This window comes from Halictus rubicundus, unplaced genomic scaffold (assembly GCF_050948215.1).
Source record: "Halictus rubicundus isolate RS-2024b unplaced genomic scaffold, iyHalRubi1_principal scaffold0119, whole genome shotgun sequence".
In the NCBI taxonomy this organism is placed as follows: Eukaryota; Metazoa; Arthropoda; class Insecta; order Hymenoptera; family Halictidae; genus Halictus; species Halictus rubicundus.
Genome location: NW_027488660.1, coordinates 354,144 through 373,667, shown reverse-complemented (window position 1 = coordinate 373,667; position 19,524 = coordinate 354,144). Strand labels below are relative to the sequence as shown.

The 19,524-nt window shown below is 39.4% G+C and overlaps 2 long non-coding RNA genes across 3 annotated transcripts in view; one reads left to right on the top strand and one right to left on the bottom strand.

The window, feature by feature from the left end:
• The window catches only part of LOC143363758 (uncharacterized), a 254,301-nt gene extending 253,648 nt beyond the window's left edge, over positions 1-653 (top strand). The window contains exon 3 of the long non-coding RNA XR_013083905.1: positions 378-653. This is a non-coding gene — a long non-coding RNA (uncharacterized LOC143363758). The remainder of the gene's footprint in view (positions 1-377) is intronic.
• Positions 654-11,272: 10,619 nt separating this feature from the next.
• On the bottom strand, positions 11,273-15,771 carry LOC143363771 (uncharacterized). Of its 2 annotated transcripts, none has more exons than XR_013083909.1 (4): positions 15,580-15,771; positions 15,102-15,227; positions 14,501-14,624; positions 11,273-11,322 (listed from the first exon to the last, which is right to left on the bottom strand). It is a non-coding gene; the product is annotated as an uncharacterized LOC143363771 (long non-coding RNA). The 2 variants fall into 2 exon arrangements; XR_013083908.1 differs by having other exon boundaries at positions 15,584-15,771.
• Between the last annotated feature and the right edge of the window lie 3,753 nt (positions 15,772-19,524).

The window sequence follows — 19,524 nt, the reverse complement described above, 5'->3', positions numbered from 1 at the left end:
CATATCCGTTGACATTTCGCCGAGTGTTTCGGAATTATATCATATTTGGTTTCATCTTAATCAGAGAATGCCACGAATATGTTGGTAAAAGTTTCATTAAAAAATAACGAAAAATAAAGAAGTTTTGTAATTGGATTAGTAGTGGCCTTCTGATCTCACACCGAGATATAGCCGACATGTGTGATCCACTCCTCGGCGACGACGGTTCTCGAGTTTCGCTGCCCGCTTATCCGTGTTAACATTATATCGGAGACGGATATTTTCTCCGTTTGAATGGTAGTCATTTTGGTGTGCCATAGGTTTTTTATGACTTTTAGGTTTAGGATTAAAAGTGGTCAGTTGTGTTTCCTAAAAGTCCAATCTACGTCTGTCCAGAGCCCAAATTGCGAATTTTTACCTCATCGTGGAGTAATTTGTAATATTCGGCAGAAAACTCGCTTTCTGAAGCAAGTATGACGTCACAAGATGGCTGTCGCAGAGAGATTCTCTTAATTTCGAGAGATTTAGTGTTCGTATCGAAAAAAAGGCTCTGCACAGACGTAGCAAAAACATGCGCAAACACGGTGGTATGCATTTTTAATTGATTACTTACTTATTTAAGACGTAAAATGTCTAGAAAAAAGGCACCATTCAAACACTGTACGTTGCGATAGAATACGGTCGATAATGCAAATCGATAGTAGAGGTTTACATATGTACAATATGTATGCTGTCGAATATTGCAAATTACTCGACGATGAGACAGAAATTCGCATTTTGGCCTCTGAACAGACCTAGATTGAACCTTCAGGAAGGACAATTGACCACTTATAAACTGCTCATTGCAATATTGAAGCGGCAGTTTGAAAAAGTTTCTGACCCTTGCACGTTTCGCAAGACGCCACGACCTTCGAGTCACCGATTCTGTTGAAACTTTGCACACTTATAGATCTCATTGTCCTGTTCACGAATATATATCATTATAGCGGCAGATACTGAATAGATTTCGAGTTTCATTATTTCCTGTGTAATGCCGTATTTTTTCTACGGTACAACAAGATTTGGTTTGCCAGCGTGCCAAGTTTTCAGCCGGACGACCAGTGTTCAAATTCTGTCGACTAACGCATTTTTTTTTTAATTTTATTATGTTTTGTCACTTTATCTTTATATTAGCAATTTCACATCGGAAAGCAGTAAAATATATCACCTCGCAATTCTAATTACGGATCAGACAGAATTCCAGTATCAATGAACGTTCGAAAGGACAATATCATATAAGGTAGAAAAGACCGCACTTGTTCAAGAAAAGGTATTTATTTTTTTAAAATTAATTTACAGAATAATCATTATATAATTTATGTAGGGATTTGGTGTCAGGCTGGTCGAAATGAATATATATCGGTGTATGTGATACGTTTAGTAACTTAAACGTTGAGTCGGCTACACTTGCTCCACAAGATCGGTCCTCTACCGAAATCTCTCTCTCTCTCTCTCTCTCTCTCTCTCTCTCTCTCTCTCCCTCTCCCTCTCTCTCTCTCTCTCTCTCTCTCTCTCTCTCTCTCTCTCTCTCTCTTCCCGTCAAACTCTGACTCTCTACTTCCGCGACCGCGACCTACCTCGCATATATAGCCCGATGGTCCTTAATACATACACCCGAATCGGATCACCTACATCGCTCGCGGTCGTCGCACCTTCCTTACTCTCTCACATTCATTCGCACGCGCTCGCTCGGGCATTCACCTGTCGTTGTGTTGATGTTTTTCGGCCATCCGCGGACGACCTGCTCCACAAAAACGCTGGTCGTTTTTGCGTTTTCGCTGACCTAATCGGCGATTTCCGCCAACGGCTCCGTCCCCTACGTTTATGTTAAACAAAAACGAACAAACAAAAAGAAACAAAGAAACAACTGACAAACTAAAACATGAAAATAAACAAACAAACAAACTTATATTTTATATATATTTATTTTTTATTTATTTATTTTTATTTCCTTACAGAATATTTATTATATAATTTATGATAGGGGAATATTCAAAGTAAAATTAAAATTAAACAGAAACAAACAAACAAAACAAACTAAAACATCGAAATAAACAAACAAACAAACGAAAAGAAAAGAAATCATCTATAATAATAATTATGATTAATATTGATGCCGCGGCCTCTTGGAAATAACATTGTAGCGGCGTGAAGTGACCGTGAAGAAAGAGAGCGAGGATGAACAAATGAGCGTGAAGAAAGAGAGCGAGTATGAACAAATGAGCGCGAAGGAAGAGAGAGAAAGAATGAGTAAATACGTGTGAAGGAGCGAAAGAAAAGATAGAACGTAGAGACGCGTGCGTGTAGTTTTCACCAGAAGCAAACGAACCAGCGTGTGAGACGGTTGCAAACCGCGTGTAAAAAAGTAATAAAAGTGAATTCCAAGAATACAGCGTGAAAAGTGTGTTAGAAAAATCGAAGTAAGCAAACGGTCGAGGCAGGCCATGTGGTTTTTGTCAGCGCGTTGCCCTTCCACAAGGGAAAGTCCTTTAGCTTGGGGGTGTCATAAACAAGGGGGCATACTGTCGAAGGCGTTCTCACGGCTGAGGATTTTTGGGACAGCAGGACATTCTGATTCTGACTGTCGTCGTGTACAGTTGTCGTGAATAAAGATTCATAGTATTTTGTAATACGCCCACATTTATTTAAGTTAACGATATCGCGTTATCTATCTTTCTAGTACTTTCTTACAAGTGAATAAAAGAAGCCTAACAACATTATAAAAATAATTTATAATTACTTTGTATTTAAATTATATAATAAGAATTATATTTATTATTATTTTAATTTATAGTTATTATTATTTATTTTAGTTTATTTTATCGCCTGTGTGTGATGAAAGCAGCCTCTCTTTTTTTAGCCCCGCATCCGCTGGCGGTACTCCGCCCGCTTTATCAGCTTGGCCAATTTATTCTGAAACATAATATTATGCTTATAATTTTTTAATTATTCACCATTTATTTATTATTTTATTATTTCTTCATTTATTCTATATTTACTTACATAAGAATCATAATTTAGCCTAGCCGTGGAGGTGGGCGGGGGCCCACGTTCAAATGGCCTCGGGATGCGGGAGGGCGGAAAGTTGGGCGGCAACAATTTTACCGCAATGGGCCACGGTATCTGCGAGGCCCGTGGCGTTGGGGCGGATGGCCCCTGTTCTAAGGACATTTTTTCAAATTTGATAGTGTTTGGTTCCATAATTCTGGAAAAGAAAAAAGAATTACTTCATGCGCCGTCTCGAAAATGTCGGATTCAAATTGACGCGTATTATAGTGTTGTTTGGAATTTGGAAGTGTGCAAGAACGGTTTTTTCGGGATCGTATCGGATTCTCGAACAAAGATTGTAAGTCATTGCAGGTGTGCAATAATTCGAAAGAATCGGTTACCCAATCGTTGGGACGGGTCGGAAATCCATAGGATCGAGATCAATCACTGAAGAGCAAAATTCTTCACTGATTCGTCTCGACCCCATGGATTTCCGACACGTCCGAACGATTCAGTGCACGACTCTTGCGAATTATTGCACACCGGCAGTCACTCACAATCTTTGTTCGAGAATATGATACGATGTCGAACAAAACATTCTCGCACACTTTTAAATTGTATATATCACTATAACACTTCACGACGCGTCCAACGAATCAAGTCTATTCGTCTAATGTAACAAAAATGTTTATATCTCAGAAACGGTTGACCTTTCGACCTATGTTTACTATAGCTTTTTCACTCAGCACTGTGTATCCTATATACCATATAAATATTGAATGGTTTTTTTTTAACACCCTGTATATATATATATAACATGTATCCAACGGCAGAAGGTGAAGTTTTCAAGCTACTACACGCTGTAAGGAAAATAAATTGTAGGGACAACCTGAGAATAAATGAAGGGATCGTTTGCGGTGCAATTACAAAATTGTCTCTACCTGAAATACTTGCACTTGTGAAGACCATTCAACGTTTATGAACTCAATGGATACATATATAGAAACAACTTATCGTGATCATGAATAAATTACTTCTGTGAATTTGATTGCAAAGTGGGAGAACATCGACTCGATAATTTCATAGGGTGGATAATAAAAATCTCCTTGTGGATTTTAACCAAAGAACACACACACACACACACACACACACACACACACACACACACCCCGCCCTAAAGAACAAATTCGGTCATTCAAAATAGGCAGAATTTTTCATCGAAATAGATAGTTTTTTGCAAATATCTCGGAAAATAAAGAGACCGCCGTACTGTGCGGACTAATGGCCTGTTTTTGGGCACTTCTCGTAATTTGGTTATTGATGTATAAATATATATCAGAAATTGTTTGCAGAAAATTAAATTTACTGTGGCGGCCGTGCAAATAGCACGCCGACGAACCGCCAATATACATTGTAAACGCGGCGGCGACCGTCCTCGGAAAGCCGCAAAGAAACACGTGAAGATCGGCTCCGGGGACGGTCGCCATCTGTTAAACAATTGACTGACGCGAGGGAGAGGTGGTCAGTCAAAGGTATGCGATCGACACTCGGTCGCGAACGTCGATACAGGGCAGTCGACGGTCCACCGACCAATAAAGACGTATACCACCGAACACGGCCTCGATCATTACACCGGACACCCACATTTACCAATATAATTAATAAATTTAACAAAGATTTTATTTTTAAAAACATTCAATTTAAAACGAAATTAATAATAAATGAAGTATATGCAAAATTAGTAATAAGAGACTTGAGCAAATTATAATAGTAGTAAACAAAATAAGCAAACTTAACAAATCACTATTCGCTATAAACAATTTCGATCTATCTTTACATTCTTATTACTTTTCCAGTAGGTGTAAAACATATATTAAAAACAAATTAAGAATACGTAAAATGACATGATGCGAGTTACATGATGCGTAGTAGACATGATGCGCCTCCCCTCAGGTCAATCAACGAATGGGGATGAGTCTTTCGGGATTTTCGGGTCCATCCCTTGGAAGAGTTGGACACCAACGAGATGGCCAGCAAACGGACCCCGGACAGCAAACGCAGCAGTCATTCCGTTGTTATCAGACTTTCGCGATCGTACGCAACCACAGCACTTTCAATCGGATCCCGTTACCCAATATTAAATTGGCGGGTAACTTTTCGGCGATACGGGTACGCGACGCGTTCACAACGGTGAATCCGAGCCTTACAACCTCGGGTGGATATACAGTGGAAATCCGCGCGGCACACTCGATAGTCGCATCGCAAAACACTGGATCAGGTTATTCGGCTATCGAAACTTGCCAGTTAGTCGTTCCTAAACCATTCGAGAGTAAAATATTATTGTTTTCATTTATTGAAACAGCCCCTTGCGGGCCACACGGGGATACCGCTCCATCTCCGTCAAGGTGGTGGGCCTCCTCGCAACGGTTCCATCGTTCCATTTGGCGGCGGCAGAGCGTGGGAAGTTATACCACATCGCCTGCTCGTTCCGCCGCCCGGTGGAGGTGGAGCTTATGCGCAGGGAGGATGAGGAGCTTGTGGCTCTGATACGCCAAGCCCGGGCGGATACGTTTGCTGAATGGGGGAAACTGCTCGCTACGGAAAACACTTCAACAAGCAAGCGCTTTAAGAGAAGCTTTCCTAGGCGTATCAAGCAGAGATTGGTGCGTGTCACAAGCACATTCGAAGCGAGATCACCGTCACAACGCTAAACTGGTGCGGATACCTACACAGACTGAGCCTAATCAAGATGCATGGGGTACTAAGTACCAAAAAGTGGGATCCGATAATCTCTGGGGATTGAAATGTACAGAAGTGAATGTGTGGCCTACCCATGTTGTCGGCGCTAGTATGTATGAGATACATCCTGACATAGAAGCAAATAACCCCAGCGTTAGGTGTTACGGAGCGACTGATACATATTGGATGATCTCGACAACTGTTGCTGGGGCTAAGGAGCAGTTTATAATTAGGCCGAAACAGCCGTTTATATTTTTCTGCAAAGGACTTGTTAGAGTTGTTTTAGCTCATGTAATTGTTAGCAAAAACAAACTTCCTTCAGGACAGTGCATTTATGCGTTGTCACGTCCGGTGGTTCGACCGTAAATGAATAAACGCTTAGATAAAGAATTAGTATTAATTATTATAGAAAAACCCGATGATGTCGCGCGAGAGGAAATAAAATAAGATTAAAGTATATGTTAGCAATTCTACGCAGTTAGGTAGCGCGGAAAAAGACTCCAACTTATCTTCCTGCAAGACACGCAGACGAAGATCAGTTTACACCTTGGAAACAAACAAGAAGAATATTATGCCGAATTACAAGAAAAGACGTCGACTTCATAAGTAAAAGAACCCTGGCAACACACAGCTGACTAATCAGGAGACATTGAGAAGATCAACTCCTCAAAATGAGTTCAGTCAGTTAGTAAAAGATCCATACGTTAGACGCGTCGTGCAATTATTAACAGTTCTTTTTAAAATCTACGAGTTTCGACGTATAAGTCCCGCGAAGTGCTCGTGAAAGTTCAGCAACTTCGACCTGCGAGCCACTGCGGAAAACCAGCGACTACAACCTGCGAGCGCCCTCCCGAAATCAGCGACTGCAAACTTGCGAGCGATCTCCAAGAATCAGCGACTCGATAAATTAATATTATTATAAAGCGAAACACTTGTAAGCCCTCTAGCTTATGCGCTATACAAAATCCCTGCTTGTAAAGTAAAGTCAAACTTCGAATATCTGATTCAGCACCTAATTCTGAATAAATCGATAATTTTGTTGTTTTTTAAAAATACGGATACAACTTATTTAATCAATCCTCAATTTCCCGAATCGTAGCCGATGAATGCAGGTAGGTTCAAAACTGCGACTTATACCCAAAAAATTATAATCCGCCCCACCTGGGACATAACAAAAATTGGTGACAGCGGTGGGATAAAGCGCAGTGACAAAGACCTTTGATCAACAAAATATTAGAAAGTTTTGGAAAGAACCTTCAATATATGAGTATGTATATCGGAAAATTAGTCCAGAGAAGCTGCTATCAATCCTCAGCACATCAACTTGTATGGGTAAACCAGTGATAAATTACATCAGAAACCCTGATATCCCAGAGACCAACTATATAAAATCGATGAAGGTAATAGCGGGACAAAGGATCAATTCAGAAAGACAACAATGCCTGTCCCAAGGCCGAATTATCGCCCAGAGGAAGAGGTGTTAGAAGAATTCTACGGGCCTATAGATGGGATAGTACCGACCCACTATCCAGAAACATACCGGAACCTCCTGAATCTGTACTGTGTCGTCGCACCACGACAAGAGACGTCCTATATACCTCACTGAAATAGGATATGTCGTGCGTGTTATGGCCGCCTGATCAGAAGGGAACAATGGTATTGTGAAGAAGGAGGCTGGCACATCTTGTGTCAGCTAGATCCAGCCCAAACCTACTCCAAATATGGACTGCCCGCCGGGAATTTTCCGGACCGAGACGTACGGAGGAGACGTATGGACTACCGCCCCGAAGAGGAGGTATTGGAGGAATTTTATGGGCCGATAGATGGGGTAATACCACACCATTACCCTGAAACGTACCGGAATCTTCTAAATTTATACTGCGTGTGTACATCACAGCAAGAAGCATCGTACGTGTACCACCAAAATAGGATATGCCGGACATGTTATGGCCGCCTAACCCCAAGAGAGCACTGGTACTACGAGCAAGGGGCTGGCACATCGTGTGTCAGCTGAACCCGGCCCACACCTACTCCAAATGCCAAGACTGCGGTCGGCAACTAGGAAGGGTCCGTCAGGCATGGGAGTGCACGGAATGCATCGAAGAGAACTTCGAAATGAACGTGGACGAGTGATGACCTGATCCACACTGGCTACGCCCAAGAAGTAGTCACCCGATGGTGACAAGCGCACCCACACCATGTACACATTTTTTTTCTTCTCATCCCATTACATTTGGATCCTTCAGTGCAGGAATATTAGCAGTCCTTATAATCCTCAAATTTATAAAGGTGTCACGTCCGGTGGTTCGACCGCCAACGAATAAACCCTCAGATGAAGAATTATTATGAATTATTATGGACATCCGATGATGTCGTGCGAGGAGAAGTAAAAATAGGATTAAGATATATGTTAAAAATTCTACGCAGTAAGGTAGCACGAGAAACGACTCCAACTTTTCTTCCTGCAAGACACGCAGATGAAGTTCTCAGTTTACACGCTGAGAACAAACAGGAAAGGTGTCCAAATATGCCAAATTATAAGAAAAGACGCCGACTTCATGGTAAAAAGATCCTGTCGGCGTACAGCTGACTAGTCAGGAGACATCAAGAAGATAAAAAGATGCAAGGTAGAGACTCCTGTGCCAGCATCTTTGAAAAACAAAGGATTGTGCATCTTATAAAAAGGGGGACCAACTCCTAAAATTCAGTTATAAATAGTCAGTCAGTCAGTCAGACAATCGTGAACAATCAGTTATTCAGTCATAGTCAATAGTCCAGTAGTCTCTTTTGAAGTTAAAATAGTTCGTTCAGTTGTTTCGCGACAAACCGTTTCAAAGACCAGTGTCAGCAGTCGGAGTATATTGTAACCGAATTCGAACCCGTGATCACGGTAATATTAATATTATTATTATTATTATCAAACTATTTATAAGCACTCCAGTATATGCGCTATATAAACCATATTTGTAAAATCAAATTTGTAATCTCTGATTCAGAACCACACTTTGAATAAATCAATAATATTGTTGTTTTCAAAATAAGGGTACAAAGTTATTTAAACGATCCTCAATTTCCCGAACCATAGCCGGTGTATGCAGGTAGGTTTGAAACTGCGTCCTATCCTCTTAAAATCGTAATTCATCCCACTCGGGACGTAACACTATCAAAGCTTGCAAAGGAGTATCTTTGTGTTATGGCAACATCTGTTCCTTCCGAAAGAGTATTCTCAAAGACTGGCGAAATAATTAGTAAAAAAAAGAAATAGATTAAAAGACAATATAGTGAATAAAATATTGCTTCTTAATATGTACAAAATAAATCCTTTATTATGTCTATTTCGTACATATTCGCTTTATCTACGTTTTTTTCTTGCCGAAATGTTCCAGTATTTCCACTCGCGGCATTTCTATACTCATGTCAGGTCCGAAATCACAGTCAAATTTAAAGCATCGAGATATTTGAAGGAATCATTTGGCAATCGATACATATAGTATAGAAACAGCTTATAGTGATCAGGAATAAATAACTTCTGTGAATTTGATTGCAAAGTGGAAGAACATTGACCCCTTCGACTCGATACTTTCACAGGGTGTATTAAAGAAAGTTTGTTGTGCATTGTAGGTATTAACGAAAGAACCCTCCCCCGCCCTAAAGAACAAAGTCGGTCATTCAAAATAGGCAGAATTTTTCATCAAAATAGGCAGTTTTTTGCAAATATCTCGGAAAATCAAGATACCGCAGTACTGTGCGGACTAATGGCCTGTTTTTGGGCACTTCCCGTAATTTGGTTATTAATGTGTATATATATATATAAGGCGCTAAAACTCAAGGAACGTAAAGAATATATTTCGCAGAAGTTATAAGGGAATAGCAATCCCTAAGACCCGTATCCTATAAATTCCAAATTCAAGAAAACAAAATCTATTCAAATTAAAACATTGATAAAGAAATAATGAGGAAATACCTGCAAAATTACTTCTTAACCGTTGAAAACGAAACATGAGGCCCTGGGGTGACCGAGGAACCAGTGCGTGAGGTAAAGAGCGAACCAGCACTGCATCCGTTGGCGAACCTCACCCATTTGAAAACACTGAAAATAAATAATAACATGTATCACTCAATGAATACATATATAGAAACAACTTATAGTGATCATGAATAAATAACTTCTGTGAATTTGATTGCAAAGTGAAAAAACATTGACCACTTCGACTCAATAATTTCATACCTCCCTTCATATATTAATGTATATATATATAAGGCGCTAAAACTCATGGAACGTAAAGAATATATTTCGCAGAAGTTATAAGGGAATAGCAATCCCTAAGACCCGTATCCTATAAATTCCAAATTCAAGAAAACAAAATCTATTCAAATTAAAACATTGATAAAGAAATAATGAGGAAATACCTGCAAAATTACTTCTTAACCGTTGAAAAGGAAACATGAGACCCTGGGGTGACCGAGGAACCAGTGCGTGAGGTAAAGAGCGAACCAGCACTGCATCCGTTGGCGAACCTCACCCATTTGAAAACACTGGAAATAAATAATAACATGTATCACTCAATGAATACATATATAGAAACAACTTATAGTGATCATGAATAAATAACTTCTGTGAATTTGATTGCAAAGTGAAAAAACATTGACCACTTCGACTCAATAATTTCATACCTCCATCATATATTAATGTATATATATATAAGGCGCTAAAACTCATGGAACGTAAAGAATATATTTCGCAGAAGTTATAAGGGAATAGCAATCCCTAAGACCCGTATCCTATAAATTCCAAATTCAAGAAAACAAAATCTATTCAAATTAAAACATTGATAAAGAAATAATGAGGAAATACCTGCAAAATTACTTCTTAACCGTTGAAAACGAAACATGAGGCCCTGGGGTGACCGAGGAACCAGTGCGTGAGGTAAAGAGCGAACCAGCATTGCATCCGTTGGCCAACCTCACCCATTTGAAAACACTGGAAATAAATAATAACATGTATCCAACGGCAGAAGGTGAAGTTTCCAAGCTACTACACGCGGTAAGGAAAATAAATTGTAGGGACAACTTGAGAATAAATGAAGGGATCGTTTGCGGTGCAATTAGAAATTGTCTCTACCTGAAATACTTGCACTTGTGAAGACTTCATTCAACGTTGATGAACTCAATGGATACATATACAATAGTATATCATGAATAAATTTCTTCTGTGAATTTGATTGCAAAGTGAAAAAACATTGACCACTTCGACTCAATAATTTCATACCTCCCTTCATATATTAATGTATATATATATAAGGCGCTAAAACTCATGGAACGTAAAGAATATATTTCGCAGAAGTTATAAGGGAATAGCAATCCCTAAGACCCGTATCCTATAAATTCCAAATTCAAGAAAACAAAATCTATTCAAATTAAAACATTGATAAAGAAATAATGAGGAAATACCTGCAAAATTACTTCTTAACCGTTGAAAACGAAACATGAGGCCCTGGGGTGACCGAGGAACCAGTGCGTGAGGTAAAGAGCGAACCAGCATTGCATCCGTTGGCCAACCTCACCCATTTGAAAACACTGGAAATAAATAATAACATGTATCCAACGGCAGAAGGTGAAGTTTCCAAGCTACTACACGCGGTAAGGAAAATAAATTGTAGGGACAACTTGAGAATAAATGAAGGGATCGTTTGCGGTGCAATTAGAAATTGTCTCTACCTGAAATACTTGCACTTGTGAAGACTTCATTCAACGTTGATGAACTCAATGGATACATATACAATAGTATATCATGAATAAATTTCTTCTGTGAATTTGATTGCAAAGTGAAAAAACATTGACCACTTCGACTCAATAATTTCATAGGGTGGATAATAAAAATTCCCTTGTAGATTGTTATGACACACAGCCATTTCCGAGGAAAGACCATTAGACCTCGGGATACTTTTACAAGGGTCTCGAGAAGGCCTAAGCATTTTTTATATACACGTTACCAGTTAAGGCCTAATCGTCACGGGTTAGGCATCCGCGTAGTGCGTGAGGGTTAGAGACCCTAAGGCAGACCCCTTGGGCCATCAGTTTGGGGACCCCTAATAAACATAGTTGCCAGATGACTGGAACAAAGTGACTCTTCTGCCAAGTCCTTGGAAAATCTAGCTTTTCCAAGGAAGCATTGTTCCCAAACTCGATGATCCTCGCCCTCATGGGACAAGGGGGTAATAAACCATAGGCACGTGCTGGCCACTTGGGCCCTTTTTTTCGTCACGCTGCTCTGGGGTCTGGCAATCGTCACGTGCTGGTCTAGGCACTTTCTCTACGCGTTTGACTTGGGGTGGGGACTTCCTCCACCACCAACAGGGGTTGCATACAAATGACTCCTCCCTCAAGTCAATCAGCAAGTGAGATTTCTTTCCCCCAAAAATGGGACCATCTCCCACTCTTCTCCAAAGTCACCACCGAGGTGAAGAGCGAGCTGACCCCAGAGCAGAAATTAGATACAAACTTGTTCTCAAAGGAAACCGAATAATCACCAGTCCGAATGTAAACTGTATATAGTCATTGTTCTAATAAACCAAAGTTGTTATTGCAAAGGAAGGTGTCGGGTCATTAATTCGACAAAATAACACGCAGAACCTCTCCTACAATTGCGAGAAACTGCACGACATAACATAGATTTTAATGAAAGAACTCTCCTCCATCCTAAAGAACAAATTCGGTCATTGAAAATAGGCAGAATTCGCAATGGAGACTCTGACAGTTTTTTGCAAATATCTCAGAAAATAAAGAGACCTCCGTACAGTGCGGACAAATGGTCTGTCTTCGGGCACTTCTCGTAATTTGGTTATTAATGTATATATTAATGTACAATAACCAGCAAAACTGAGTCTACACTATTTGAAGCAACATAACTTTTTAAAAATTAGATCAAATGACTTGAATTTTATTGAGAAGTTAGAAGGATTAGTTTATTAGACGAGGTGTAGGAAGGAATGGGAAGAGGTGGAAAGGTTGCAGGAGAGGTTTCTGAGGTGGGTCCTAGGAGTAGAGGGGTACGCACCGCGGTATATGGTGCGGTAACAGCTGCAGAGGGAGTTGTTGAGAGGGAGGGCGGGGTTGAGGGCATGGGGGTACCAGAAGAAGTTGAGGGTGGAAAAAGGGGGGGAGCTAGCTAGGTTGTGCTGGGAGCAGGGAAGAGGAAGGGGCAGAAGGGGAGGGGAGGTAGTAGGGTGGGTGAAGGAGTGACGGCGTTTTTGGGAAGAGAGGGGCTGGACAGCGGAGGAGGCGGAGGAGATGATGGAGGAGAGGATAGAGGCAGTGAGTGAGGAGATAGTGAAAGGGGAAAAGAAGAAGCAACAGGGGAGAGATGGGAAAAGATAGGAAGCGCAAGGTACAACATGTGGTACGGGAGGGTGAAGGGAGAGCGGATACCGGGGTATCTGAAGAAAGGCTGGGGAGAGAGCAGGTGGCAAAGGGTGGCCAGGTACAGGTTGGGAAACGAGATGAGAGGTGGAAAGTATTGGTTGGAGGAGGAGAAGAAAGTATGTAAGGTCTGTGGGTGAGAGGAGGAAACGTGGGAACATGTGTGGGAAATGTGTAAGGGAGGGTTGAGGGGAGTGGTTGGCAGGGGATGGTGGGGAAGTATTAGGGGATGAAGGAGGAGAGGAATGGATGAGGAAGGTGGATGAATGGAGGAAGAGCAGGAATGGAGAGATATGGGAGATGAAGTAAATGGAGAGAATGCATAGGAATGGAGTGAAAGAGAGAGCAGCCGAAAGAGGAGGTCCAGGAGGCATGGGAAGGATGGGTGAGGTGCAGGGAGGGGAGAGAGCAGAGAAGCATGTATGTGTGGGACAGGGAAAAATAATAACGCGGCGGATATTAGTGAAAGATCGTTCTCTCTCTCTATGGCGTGTTTTTAGGACACGTTTAATTAAGTTAGGGTAAGTTAGGATAAGTTTAAGGTTAAGATTGGGGTAAGAGGGAGATGTAATTAAAATTGTAACCCCGAGGGGAATCAATAATTGATATATATATTAGACGAGGTGTACAAAATTTTTGAAAAAAATTTTAATTGGTCGGAATCGCAAAAGAAATAGTAAAAGTTGGTTTTTTCAGCTTTTTTATCAGAGCCTGTATTGAAAATTTAAGGAATGTATTTGATTTGCTCGAATAAATTATATCTACGCTTAAAATTTCACAGATATTGGTTAATTCGATTACGAGTTATAAACGATTAAAAGTGTGGTTTTAAGTCGAAAATCATGAAAAACGGCAATTTTTCCACTTTTAAGCGTTTATAACTCGTAAACGAATTAACCAATATCGGTGAAATTTTCAGCATGGATGTAATTTACTCAAGCGAATCAAACACATTTTTTAAATTTTCAATACAGGCTCAGATAAAAAAGCTAAAAAAACCAACTGTTACTATTTCTTTTGCGATTCCGACCAATTCAAACTTTTTTCAAAAATTTTTTACACCTCGTCTAACAAACTAAACCTTCCAACTTCTCAATAAAATTCAAGTCATTTGATCAGATTTTTAAAAAGTTATGTTGGCTCAAATAGTGTAGACTCAGTTTTGCTGGTTAGTGTATGTATATAAAGCGAGAAAACTCAAGGAACGTAAAGAATATATTTCGCAGAAGTTACAAGGGAATAGCAATCCCTAAGACCCATATCCTATAAATTCCAAATTCAAGGTAACAAGATCTATTCAAATTAAAACATTAATAAAGAAATAATGAGAAAATACCTGTGAAATTTCTTCTTAACTGTTGAAAACAAAACACGAGGCCCTGGGGTGACCGAGGAACCAGTCAGTGAGGTGAACAGCGAACCCACATTGCATCCAATGGCCGGCCTCACACTTGAAAACACTGAAAATAAATAATAACATGTATTCAACGGCAGAAGGTAAAGTTTTTAAGCTACTACACGCGGTAAGGAAAATAAATTATAGGGACAACCTGAGAATAAATGAAGGGATCGTTTGCGGTGCGATTAGAAATTGTCTCTACCTGAAATACATCCACTTGTGCACTTCATTCAACGTTTATAAACTCAATGAATAGATATATAGAAACAACTTATAGTGATCATGTATAAATAACTTCTGTGAATATGATTGCAAAGTGAAAAAACATTGACCACTTCGACTCGATAATTTCATACCTCCCTTCATATATTAATGTATATATATATAAGGCGCTAAAACTCATGGAACCTAAAGAATATATTTCGCAGAAGTTATAAGGGAATAGCAATCCCTAAGACCCGTATCCTATAAATTCCAAATTCAAGAAAACAAAATCTATTCAAATTAAAACATTGATAAAGAAATAATGAGGAAATACCTGCAAAATTACTTCTTAACCGTTGAAAAGGAAACATGAGACCCTGGGGTGACCGAGGAACCAGTGCGTGAGGTAAAGACCGAACCAGCATTGCATCCGTTGGCCAACCTCACCCATTTGAAAACACTGGAAATAAATAATAACATGTATCACTCAATGAATACATATATAGAAACAACTTATAGTGATCATGAATAAATAACTTCTGTGAATTTGATTGCAAAATGGGAGAACATCGACTCGATAATTTCATAGGGTGGATAATAAAAATCTCCTTGTACATTTTAACCAAAGAACCCTCCCGCGCCCTAAAGAACAAATTCGGTCATTCAAAATAGGCAGAAGTTTACATCAAAATAGACAGTTTTTGCAAATATCTCGGAAAATAAAGAGACCGCCGTACTGTGCGGACAAATGGCCTGTTTTCGGGAAAACTTATCAAAATGTATACTCCAAACCTAATCGCCATAATACGTACTTACAACACACGGCACTGACACGAATGGCTGCTCTGAAGTGAATACTGGCCGACGCTTGCGAGCGAATGTTCGATGGCATTCCTTCGACCGCCTTCGGAACCGATCTTCGCTTCTTTCTCTGCAGCTTCCCGTGGACCGTCGCCGCGCCGCCGCGTATACAATGTATGTTGGCGGTTCGTCGGCGTGCTTGCCGCTGCGCGATGCCCAGGCTGCCACATGTCCATTTTCATCTGTCTTTTTCGGCGGTTTATTTGACTTCGAATAATTTCCGGAGGCGCGTTCGAATGCTGTAACGAGGACAGAGCAGTCAAAGACTGGCGCGCGCGTTGCAATGTATGTGGTTGTATCGCCCAATGACAAAGCAAGGATCAAATAAAACTCTAGTCTATATATAGACACTTATGAATCGTAGTTCTTTTTAGACCTTTGAAATTTTGAATCATTTCATTTTTGGTTTAATTTAGCTTCACACATGAATTTATTGACTCTGTTGTAAACATTTATTTCATAATAAAAAAAGAGAGACCGAGGTGTGTGCATGAATAATAGTGGTAAAGTATTTTTAAGTTATAACATTCGCAAAACATCGTATCCGGACCTAATCTAATCATACATTATCATTATTAGGATCATACTCTTATGCAAATGCACGTAGACTTTTTGACAGTGATACTGAAATAAATGTAATGTAACAATTACAATTTTTATTCTGTTATAACGTCTGACACCTGATCGTTCCATACTCCGGGTAAAAAAAAACATGTCCACTTAGGACCCTCCTCCCTATAAATATCCAACATTTAATAAAATTGAAAGATTCCCTTTTCAGTTCCTTTCTTATTCGTTATCCAACACGCCGGTGTTTCCATCTCGTATTCATCAGTCAGCTACACATCTGTAGGTAATACCATACCACAGACGAGGTATAGGAGTAGACCAATCACCCAATGTATTATTCTGTCTCACGCTCGGGGGGCTCTAGAGCCCCCGTACTATTCCGTGTCACATCCTACCGTATCATCCAGAACTAATATTGTGGAACCGATATTCTACAATGGCGCTGTTGCTGATATAATTTTAAATCTCATGTCGAGGATTCATATGATGAATGAAACAAAAGAATGTTGTTTCCTCTTAATTCCATTACGGCTGACACGCGAGTGCATCGAAGGAGACGTAATGTAATAATAATAATAACGTAACGTCTCCGGCTGAGAATATTTTGGTCCCGGATCGAATCCCGCATGGAACGATTTTTTTTTCGTTAAACACTTTTTTCTTGTTCTTTCTACTACATCAGTCGTCTTCCCTGTGCAATTACAACTACAACAGTGTAATAACATAATTATAAAAAATTAAATTAGTTCAATATTAGCCAAAAGTAAGAATGTAGTTTAAATTTAATTAAATAAAATACGACGTTGATATCATTAATTTCATTTGACTATTTAATAGCTACTTATTCAATGTACTTCTGATATTGCTTTTCATTCGCAGCATATATATTCTAATAAATTTAATTATTTGGGATTGATAAAAGATTGAACAACAATATTTATAATAACTAGTTTTGAACATTTTTTAAGGGTAATTAAATTTAAAAAACAAAAAGAATGATTTAAAAATACAAAATATATTTCAGTATATACCATTAAACCCGATTCTTTTTAATTTTTTCAGTTTAAATTTTACTTTGGTATTGTTCCGTCACAAGACAAAACAAATATTTCAATATAACCAAACATCTGGGTGGCAGACTTCGGCCTACCTCCAGTTTATCATGTTTGTAATGCACTAGCATTTATGGTAGCGGCCCGGGACAAAATTTACAACACTTTACCGGGCGCAGGTTTATAACGCCTTTCCGGACCCATCGAGTGAGGGTACCGCGCGTCCACCTCGGCACAAGGTTACCCTCCCTTTGGCAATGGTAGGCGCCAACGAAGATCAATGACAATGATTGACCAATCACGAACAAATTAGAAGACAGAGATTCTTAGACCCCACCCACACCGAGATTAGCTGCAAGGAGTGAAGAGACGACAAGACCAGTCAACCAACTAGCCTCAAATAAACAAGTATTCCTCCGAGCAACCGTAGAGTCGTAGTCCACCAGAGCAGCAGCGGTCGTAGTATCCGCGTATTTCTTTTTATTTCTTCGGTTCTGTTAACGTCAGAGTCGATAGTGCAAACCGACACGGACAAGAGTGTCCCTTGCACTGCATTCCAGACAGAGTTGGGCACTATTTAGATAACAAATTATTTAAATAAGGATTCGAATCAAAGATATTTTATCTTTATTCGTTATTCGAAAGTTCGAATAAAAAAAGTATCTCTGTCGAATAAATAATTTTATTAGACGAGAATTTATCGGACGAATAGAGAGAATTTTTTTTATTCGAAGCGGATTTATTCGAACTTGGAATAAATTTTCATCTTTTATCTGTATCTTTTATTCAAAGGCTTCGGATAAATCTTCGAATAACTTTTGCCAGCTCGAATAAGCGGCGACGAGGTCCGACGAACGCCGATCTTCAAAGACCCAGCGACTGACAAACGGTATACAATGTAAGCAGATGGAGAATCGCGCACGAATGAAAGTTCAAACTTTTAGATTTTTCAATATACCTCCATAAAATTGCGGCGAGTGAATTGAGGGGCTTTTCCTGATGAAAATGAGTCCAAACTCGAGTGTAATCGAACAATTTTATTGATACGTAATGTTACGATAAAAATTAAAATCTTGTTGAAGATAATCCAAATGATGTCGTGTTTGGACTCATTTTCATCTGGATAAGCTCTACAACTTATTCGTATTAAAAATACTATTCGCATTAACACTATTCCTACCGAAACTTCGCGTATACCTATTTCTACCGCGACCGGTCAAATGACCGGTCTGTAGCACAACTTATATTTTTTAATATAGAATGAAGATAATAGCCAATTTGACAGTATAAAAATATAGTTTCTTTTATTTAGGAGTATATAATGTATATTTTATTCGTTTTCACCGCATAATATTTCGTTTACTATACCCTGTTGGGCCTGATGTTCCCCTAAACATATTATGAATAGGTGCTCTTCCAGGATTAGACCCTTCTTTTACTTCTTGCCAAACAGTTCCGTCTATAGCAGTTTCGATTACCTCTTCCTCATTCTCGCTATCGGAAGTAACTAAAAATCTCCTTCTCTTTCGTCCTCTACGTACGTTCGAAACATTCCCTTCGTCCTCATCGGTGTTCGAGTCGTTCTCAAATAGATCATAATTTTCCGTATTGTCATTTGCAATATCAAAAATTTCGAACGTCTTTACATTTTGGGAATGAATATTCAAGGGATAAAATAAAAACTAAAATATAAAAATGTAAATCAAGATGGATAAAAAAATGAACAAAAGATAAAATGTGAAACTTGCTACGAAGTATTGTTGGTTTGTTCACTTTTTTGAAAGTGACACTTATAACGCGTAATACAATAGAAAATAAAAGTAGAATAATAATAGAATAAAAATACAAAATAGTAAAAGACTGCCGAATATGCTCCTTGTAACTTTCACGTTTTGATGCTCTCTGTCCAGCTCACGAGACTTTACTGATTTGAATTCGTGAGAAGACGTCTAGGCATCTCCTTCGGCTATGATTTTATTTATTTTACAGTCATAGTAGATAAGACGGTGTAAGAAAATCCGAGGTTCTGGACCGCTTCGGATACCAATCAAGCAAATAAAGACCGCGAGGCCGATAGGCGAGCGAGGACTGTAAGCACTTTTCGGCTAAAATCATGCCACAACTGCATTACCTTCCGTTTGTAACGACTTTATAGTTTCGGAATTGAGTCTTTGAAAGAATACTATTACAAAAAGATATAAATCGATCTACCGGTCAAATGACCGGTCGTGGTAGGTAAGACAGACTACAAATTTTTCTCAGAAAATAAACAAT